General features: G+C 50.7%; 1 non-coding gene across 1 annotated transcript; it reads left to right on the top strand.

Moving 5' to 3' along the window:
• The first annotated feature begins 8,274 nt into the window (after positions 1-8,274).
• Positions 8,275-8,360, top strand: LOC149811161 (small nucleolar RNA SNORD36). Its single transcript, XR_016428778.1, has one exon. It is a non-coding gene; the product is annotated as a small nucleolar RNA SNORD36 (small nucleolar RNA).
• Positions 8,361-8,676: the final 316 nt, after the last annotated feature.

The following is an 8,676-nucleotide window of genomic DNA, read 5'->3' as shown; positions in this document are numbered from 1 at the left end:
TTGAGGCGCCCCACTTTAGGTGCAGAGCCTTTGTCCTACGCGAGAACAGCGAGATGGCGGCCGAAGGGAAAAGAGGAAGCAGCTTACGTGGCTGATAGTAAGCCTGTGTTTTTTTTTGCATTCGGGTTCCCCTCTTCTGCCCATGGCGAAACATGCATGTTAACATGCAAAATCACTGGGCCATACTAAGCGTGCTCAGCAGTTGCATAATGGAAATCCTACATGGGGAATGCATTGAAGGAGTTACATGTACGACTGCCGGCTCGACCGTGCCCAAGGGTCTAACAAGAGAATAGGTAAGCAACAGACCAGCAGACGACATCAAGGCAACATCGACAGGCTGCTTCTCCCCTGTGGATGCGGTATCTCGAGATAGTCTTGTGATCAAACTGCTCAATAAAGGGCATCCTTACATCACAAAGATGAAAGCGACAACTTGTCAGCACAGACCGAAAGCACCCAAGTATTCATGCTTTTGAACAGCAGGGCTCATTGAGCTATGACCTATCAATGGCATTTTCTGCGTGATGATGACGTATCTTTTTACAACACTACCGCATCCTCATGGAAATTGGCAACTTCAAGCAATACTTGGGGATCAGTGCTGCCGTTACCATCACCTGAGGCAAGCGTTCCTGGACCATGGCATCCTCTACATAAATAAAGTGACTCATAAACTGCATCATCACCCCCCTCTCGCCTCGCACCTGTCCGAGGCGAGAGGCCATTACAGTCATCCTTGAACCGCAGCCGACAGTTCTACATTCACGCTAACACTGTGATGTTAGCGTGAGTTTCAGTCTCACGATCTGCGTCTCCAGCTTCTCCAATGTCCCGTCACTGGTGAACTGCTAGGGCTGCGCTCCTCTCTTGCGCACCTGAACCATCAGGGCGGCTTGCAGCAAGATAGCAATGCATCTTTTATTCTTATGCATTGAAGGATAGTCAGAGCAGACAAAGGAGCCATCGAATCATCGTCATAACCGGCAGTCAGTCGTGTGTTTTGGCTTGCAGCGAGACATCGCAGCAATTTTATCAACAGAAATGCCGCCGTTGAAGCGCGTGGCGAAACTCACAGAGGGCTACTCCGGCAGCGACCTAGTCAAGCTCTGCACCGGCGCTGTCCGCCTATGTGCTGTGGACCTCTATGAGCGTGCCACTGACAAGGTCGCCGATGGGGAGGCCCCCTCCAGCACCCCCTGTTCCGACCCTGCAGCGATTTCTGCGCTCATTCAGAGGCACTACACGCCTTTGTGCGAGGCATTTCTGCTTCAATCCCTTCTTGTGGTGCGCTCTGGTGTCTGTGCTTGTCCAGGCAGATTGAATCTCGGGTTAACAATGCATGAATTTCTTAGGTGTTTTCATGCTGTCTGAAGAGACCCTTCGGCAAGCTCACGGCAGCCGGATGTCGTGTCATCTGTAAAACACACCCGCCCATTCTTCATGAATGTTCGGGACAGAAATGTGGTTTGAATCCCATTGTGGCAAACGCTGTTTGTTGTCGCCTTCGCTCTTTCGTGAACACGATACAGCTGATGCCTCTTTGTAATCATGTGTAGACATACTTGTCGCCATCGTAAGTACTGTCGCATGCGCTAGGGTAGGTATTGACTCTGCTGGCATTTTGGTTAATAAACGGCGTTACATCTGATGTCCGCATCTTGTCACATGGCATGGAAATAATATAGATCATCTGAGTCAAGTCTGCCTATAGCCATGCTGTCTGCATTTGCTTTGAGCATTGTGTGTGTGTGTGTGTGGTATGTGGTATTCTGAGTCCGTGGGTGTGTGCCTAGTGTTGCACCACCCACGTAGGCCGCAATGGCACGCATTAATTTTTTCCTTGTGTGCTCGCTCACCCACCCAGGCCTCGTTGTTTGCGTCACGACACGGGCACGGTGGTGTGTGATGTGACAGATTTGTTCACGTGGGGTGCCATTTCGAGGTGGGCGGCATGGGTCCCGGCATGTTCACATGGGATGCCTCCTCGAGGGGGGCGGCATGGGCCTCGTGAGCCCTCGTGGGGTCATGTGGGTGGTGGCATGGGCCTGTAGCGGGTGGCATGGGTCCTGTATGCTCTCTTGCTGTTGACTCTGTTGACTGGTCCTTCCGAGTGCAGGTCAAAGCTGCTTCCACAACGAAACGAGCGAACTACACTTACGGCTCCAAAGCCTCATCCAGTAGTATAGGCCACTCCAGTCCGTCCCACTCTGCACCAGGAATTGATGTACCACAGTTTGAGGGTTTGGATGCCGCTTTCGCTGTGCTTCAGCTCTTGGACCCCCACACTCTAAGGCAGCTTGCTGACTTGAAAGAGGGCGTCACTGCAACAACGCCACGATGATGATGACGACCATGAAGGTGTATCATTTTACAACCCTACCACATCTTGGACATTGGTAAACTCCAAGTACTGTCTGTTTAGAAGTGACGATCACGTGCACAGTGTGTCTGTTGTTGGCGTCTCGTGATCCTGGAGATTGCGGAGCTGCGATTTGTAATGAAGCCTGCCATGCAACTTGCTGTGCCTATGACCGAGAAGGGTTTATTGACTTGCACGATAAATAAAGGCTATCGCTGAGATCGGCTTCCGTACTGCTGTGTACTCTACAGGCCAAAAACGTTTGTGCAATCTGTCTTTGGACCATGCGCAAAGTGTAGGTGTGGTGCTGATAAAGAGGTGTGATAGAGCGAACTTTGTTATCTAGTGATTGGCAACTGGAGTGTGTTCATGAGGCTTGTACGTGTGCAGATCTGCAATTGCAATGGGCTCTCACTGTTGAAAATCCGAAAAATCCCGAGAAATTCACATGCAATCTTCCGCCCAGCACAATTTCAAGACTCACCATGGCAGTGAAGAGACAGAACTTCGAAGGAAAAGAGCAAATAACGTACCTTAGGCCGCGTGGATTCGATCTTGGTGTCACATCCTCCTTTCCATTACTCAAAATTGTGATTGTGCAAAATTGCAGGTCAGAAATACCAAAGAGTAGCAGGTTCCTGTCCAATATGCTTGTTACTAAGGTGTCCATGGATACAGGACGACCGGTGCGAGTGGTTTGAGGTCAAAAATGCACCTGGTGATGGAGATGTATCCAAGCGTCCAGGCGATGCCAGACGAGCGGGTGTTGCACCCAACCAAGACTACTGCATAATGGAAACTGTCTGTGAGCCAGATTGGAGAAACCCAACGGACTTCAGCTCCTCTCTGCGAGTGCAAGCAAACCACTTCGGGTGCAGTCCATGCAAATTTTGACAAAACTTGTGATGTTTCAAACCAAAAAAATATCAGGGCTGAGCCAGATATGATGTTTTTGAGGGATGCAAACACCAACATCAAATCCACGCGGCCTTGCCTCGACTGGCAACTTTTTTACCTTTCCCCAGTTGCTAGCCAAAGGCATGAGGAGGCAGAATTCACAGCTCGCCTTCCTCTGCAGTATATGGGGCGGATGCCATCCTGGCTGAAATTTACCTTGTTGTCTCCTGCCTCGAAGGTCTAGGCGGAATAACTGGACATAGAACCGGGAATAATCAGGGAATCCTTGAACCTTGATAGCTAACTGGATAATTAGGTCTGTTGACTAAACAAATTCAGGGTCAGGTGTGTTGTTGGCTCAGGGACTGATAGCTGGGGATGGATGCCTAAGGGCATATAGGTCAGCTGTCCTAGTAATGCAGGGGAGAAGTTTTAGATATGCTTGCATCGTCGATGCCATCGAGACTTGTTATGGTTAGCCGTGAGGCGGCCATGTATCAAGTAGTCTTCGAACCCGCTGGACACGTTGCATCTGGCTCGTCCACAGGGTAACTGAGTTGATGGTTGTACCTGGACCATACTGCGATGAAGTTCTGAACAGGGTAGATTGGCAGAGGTGACAGCCGCCATTTGAGATGTACTTGGTGGCATGTTGACACCAACAGGCAGTAAGGACGCCTGGTTACAAATCCTACGTCAAAGAGGCCTTCGCGGTATAGCGATTGCCGAAGACGTGAAAGAACAACATAAGGAATAAAATGTTCTTGACAAGGGAGCCTCCTTGGAACAGATGAGTGTCATCATCTGGAACAGAGCATTTATGTTACAGCGTCCCGTGTCAAAGACGGTGCTTCAGCCTCACAGCTAACCAAGACGATTGTCAATGCAAGAATGTTCAAAATTTTCCCATGTTACTACTAGAATAGGTGACCTACATTCATCGTCGACCCTCAGGCATCCATCCCCACGTATCCCACCTTGAGCCAACAACACACCTAACCCGGTGGGTTTCAGTCAACAGACCTGTTCATCCAGTCCGTTATCATCAACGTTCGTTAAATCCCATGTTATTCCCTTCCAGATCCGGTTATTTCGTCTACACGTAACAACTTCCCCCAACAGCAGTGTAGTCCCTGCGACCTAAACAGTTCTGGGGACTATCGCTTTCGGCAAGAACGTCAAACCGGTTCCGATCAGACAACAGTTGCACGACGTCAGGTCTCCCTAGCACTACATCTGTCGGTTTGCTTGAGTCCGTTGCTTGTGCCGCGATCCGAACCTCTCGATCGCGCGCTTGACTCTGCCGGAATGCCTCATTGCTCATGGAGAATTGGCGTAAATGCTCGCCGAGCTCCATCCTCTCCAGGGATGGACAAGACCTGCGTTGACCACGTTCGCACGTGTGCCCCCTCGGCTCCTCGGCCGTACCCGTCGTGACCCTGGGATGCCAGGTCTAGGAGGTCAGGATCTTGCGGGGAGCTCCTTGTCGCCCTCCAGATCCAAAGCCACTCTTGGACTCCAGGACAGATACGAGCCATAGTGCACAGAAGTATGATGTCAGTCAACAATCCTTGAGCACCTTGACGATCGATGCTCTCACCATCGATGCCCATCTCATTGACCAAGCGCTGCCTCCGCCTTGAGGTCGGCGCCTAACAATAGCAGTTCCTCGAGGTTGAGGCCGCTGTATATTTGCTTGCGTACTGACCTAGTACAACTGTTCCGCGAATACTTCTAACCCAGAGTATCGGTATCACTTGTACTTGGCCCGTGCTGGCGTTCCCCTGCCTCCGGTCAAGATAGCTGGTGAGTGGGAATGGGAATTGGACATGGTGGCAGATCATAATCTGGTGAAAAACTCGGAGTCGCAGGTCCATAAACCTTGTCGAGTTTAAAGTCTGCTGGGTAGGGGGCTATCGGGATTCATGGCATACATTTGTGGACTCGACAAGGTTCATGGACCTGCGACTTCGAGTTTTGCACCAGATTACGATCTGTCACCATGTCCAATTCCCATTCCCACTCACCAGCTATCTTGACCGGAGGCAGGGGAACGCCAGCACGTGCTAAGTACAAGTGATACCGATACTCTGGGTTAGAAGTATTCGCGGAACAGTTGTACTAGGTCAGTACGCAAGCAAATATATAGCGGCCTCAAGCCCGAGGAACTGCTGTTGCTGGGCGCCGACCTTAAGGTGGAGGCAGCGCTTGGTCAATGAGATGGGCATCGATGGTGAGAGCATCGATCGTCAAGGAGCTCAAGGATTGTTGACTGACATTGTACTTCTGTGCAGTATCGCTCGTATCAGTCTTGGAGCTCAAGAGTGGCTCGGGATCCGGAGGGCGACAAGGAGCTCCCCCCAAGATATTGGCCTCCTAGACCTGGCATCTCAATGTCAAGATGAGTGCGGCCGAGGGGCCGAGGGGGCACGCGTGGCGAACATGGTCAACGCAGGGCTTGTCCATCCTGGAGAGGATGGAGCTCGGCGAGCATTTACGCCAATTCTCCATGAGTAATGAGGCATTCCGGCAGAGTCAAGGTCGTGATCGAGAGGTTCGGATCGCGGCACAAGCAATGGACTCGAGCGAACTGACAAATGTAGTGCTAGGGAGACCTGACGTCGTGCACTGTTGTCTGATCGGAACCTGTTTGACGTTCTTGTTGAAGCGAGAGCGCCTAGAACTGTGTGGGTCGCAGGGTCTTCCCTGCTCTTGGGGGGAGTTGTTACGTGTAGGCGGAATAACTGGACCTGGAACCGGGCATAGTAAGATAGATCTGTCGACTAAACGCACCGGGTCAGGTGTGTTGTTGGCACAGGGTCGGATACATGCGGTCCATGTGGGGATGGATGCCTGAGGGGCGACGATGCATATAGCTGACCTGTCCTAGTAATCAGGAGAGAAGCTTTAAAAGCTCGCATCGAGAATCGTCTTGATTAGCCGTGAGGCTGTCATGTCATTATCAGTTGTCTGCATTGTACCTTTTGTACTTGGAAGTGAATTTGCTAGATACGTTCCGCCAGTCCTCCAGGCGCTCAACAGCCTCGCTAGCAGATCCCTCAATCATAACAATACCAACAAACGGGCGATCACAGTCACGCTTTTGGACCCGCCGCCAAGTTTACGTAGAGAAGATATGCTGAAATTCAGATTCTTTTGTAGGGAAATTGCCCAAAAATAATGGCGCGCTTCCAAAATGCCCGACAATTTGTTGGTATTGATGCGGTACTTCCATATTTCTGGGCCTCATGAACGTCACCGGCCAAAAGAACGACTGCAGCCTGAGGGCATGTGAGGTCCTTCAACCAAGGTTAGTGTTGGCCTGACGAGATCAGTGCTTCGCCAGAATGGGTTTCGACCCCCATTTTTGTCCCAAATATTCATGTATTTTCCGGTGTCTGGGTCCAAAAATCAGAAAGTCTGGCGAAGCACTGGAGGTGATTAGCCATGATCCTATAGCTATAGTGAGGCTGTACGATGCTAACCCCTAGGTCCTTCGCTCTGCTGGCCACCCCTCACACCCTGGTCTTGGGTTTCTGTACACCGCTGTGGCTCGTTCCAAGCTGCATTCTCCTAGAGGCTCTGTTCCGCTTGGCTGTTCTCGATGGTGCCTTGTTGCATCGCAATGCTTGCAAGCGTTGACACGCAGTGAGTCTGGCATGTCTTTGGCTTGGCGTCCGTGTACCTTGTATTCAGATACTGGCATGGGCTTCGTGGAACTCCCCAAGGTTCGAATTTGGATGGACATGCTGGCGATTTTGCAATTGCTTGAGGATTGCTGTTGCCTGCTTCATATGTTATAGGTTAGTACAACATGCTTGGCAGCATCGACATGTCGAAATCTTTCCAACAGTTCCACTCCCATGCCTTACCAAAGAGTGGAAACAACGTTTTCTTGGATGATTGAGGCAACACAGCCTTTCAGCACCACTTCAACTCCATATATCCTGTTATGCAGGCTTTGCGGCTGGCTCAGGACCTGGGCTCTCGTCGAATAGGTTGTGGCCAGGCGCAAGCCGCATGGCATGCACCGAACGCTGAATGAAAAAACGGGCTTTCAGGTTATAAGAGACGTACTGCACATTCAGTTTCAGGTTATGTCACACAGCACTTGCATTCTGTGCGGAGTGCTTGGGTCGAGGTAAGCGGGGTAAAGTGCACCCGCCATCGTTCATTCCCGTGCTCGAAATGTATTTTGTAACTCGGATCACCTGCGCAAGCCTGTGAAGCAGGTACGATGCCTTTTTCTCAGTGTTGATGGCATGTTCCGTCATTCGAACGCCGACCTAGTGACACTCGCAATCCACTAGTTGAGCTATGCTGCTTTCAGATCCCAAGGTTTGCAATGCAAGGTATTGGCGTTATGTTGCATTGTTTGTGCAAGTGTTGAAGTAATTACCGCTCGAGCGGCCGCCAAGCAACCGAACGAAGCCACCATGTTGTTGCTGCGTTCGTCTTCCGCCTGCAACGCCTATTGCTTTGAGAACGTATCCTTTCAATGACATTTAATTATTTACGTGGTTCATCTCGTGCAGATCATTAACATGGAGCAACGAGCCTCCGACGATGTGTTGATTGATGTGGCACATTTCTTCCACATCAATGAGGCCATGATGGCCTACGATGAGAAGAGGGAGAAGGTGATCAAGGATTCCAGAGGTGCGGCAACAGTTGATCGTGGCGGCTGCTTATGCGAGGCAAATGTGTGGATGCCCATTTCAAACGACTCGTTGCACGTTCCTGCCCTGCAGGCTGCATTATCTTACCACACACGCGTGATCTTTAGTTTGTGGATTGCAGATGTGCAAAAGCTGTCGAAGACAGCGATATTCAGCTTGCACCGAGGGGATTTCGATGATGCTGAGAAGAAGCTCAAGCGAGCAGAGGAGCTCGCACGACAGCTAGCTACAGTGATTGCAGATGACGCCACCTTGCGCTATGGCTCATCATACTCCAGTGCTTTAGAGGAGGTGTGGCTTCTTAGAGCTTGAAGCGTGCTTGCTGGGTGGTTGGGTTCCTGGATGATGAGACAATCTGAAATCCAACGCTGATTACTCTGATGAGATCAACGAACAAACGAGCTTTTTAACCCTGACAGGATACCCAGCCACCATTTTGACCCGACTGTATCAATTGTTCACACAATGCTCGTTTTGTAAGGGTCTGAGGTTGGTGGCACATCCACATCTACGCTTGAGCTACCTTGAGCCCTTGCTTGTCCTTCAAGCAAGAGTCGTTTGCTTGGACCTTTGCATCCATCTTTGATTGGTCCACGTTGATGCTTGGACTAGTGGATGCCACACAGCTATGGGAGCTTGATCAGGACCTCGGCAGAGGGGCAAGTGCATACGCCTTTGTGTCTTGCTGTGTCAAACTTGGTGCTGGATTAGTGAATGCCAGAGGTTTGGGGCGCTGAT

Source organism: Nuphar pumila, unplaced genomic scaffold (genome assembly GCF_984573655.1).
Source record: "Nuphar pumila unplaced genomic scaffold, dmNupPumi1.hap1.1 HAP1_SCAFFOLD_119, whole genome shotgun sequence".
Classification (NCBI taxonomy): domain Eukaryota; kingdom Viridiplantae; phylum Streptophyta; class Magnoliopsida; order Nymphaeales; family Nymphaeaceae; genus Nuphar; species Nuphar pumila.
Note: the sequence above shows the minus strand (reverse complement) of the source record. Positions and strands in the feature narration are given on the sequence as shown.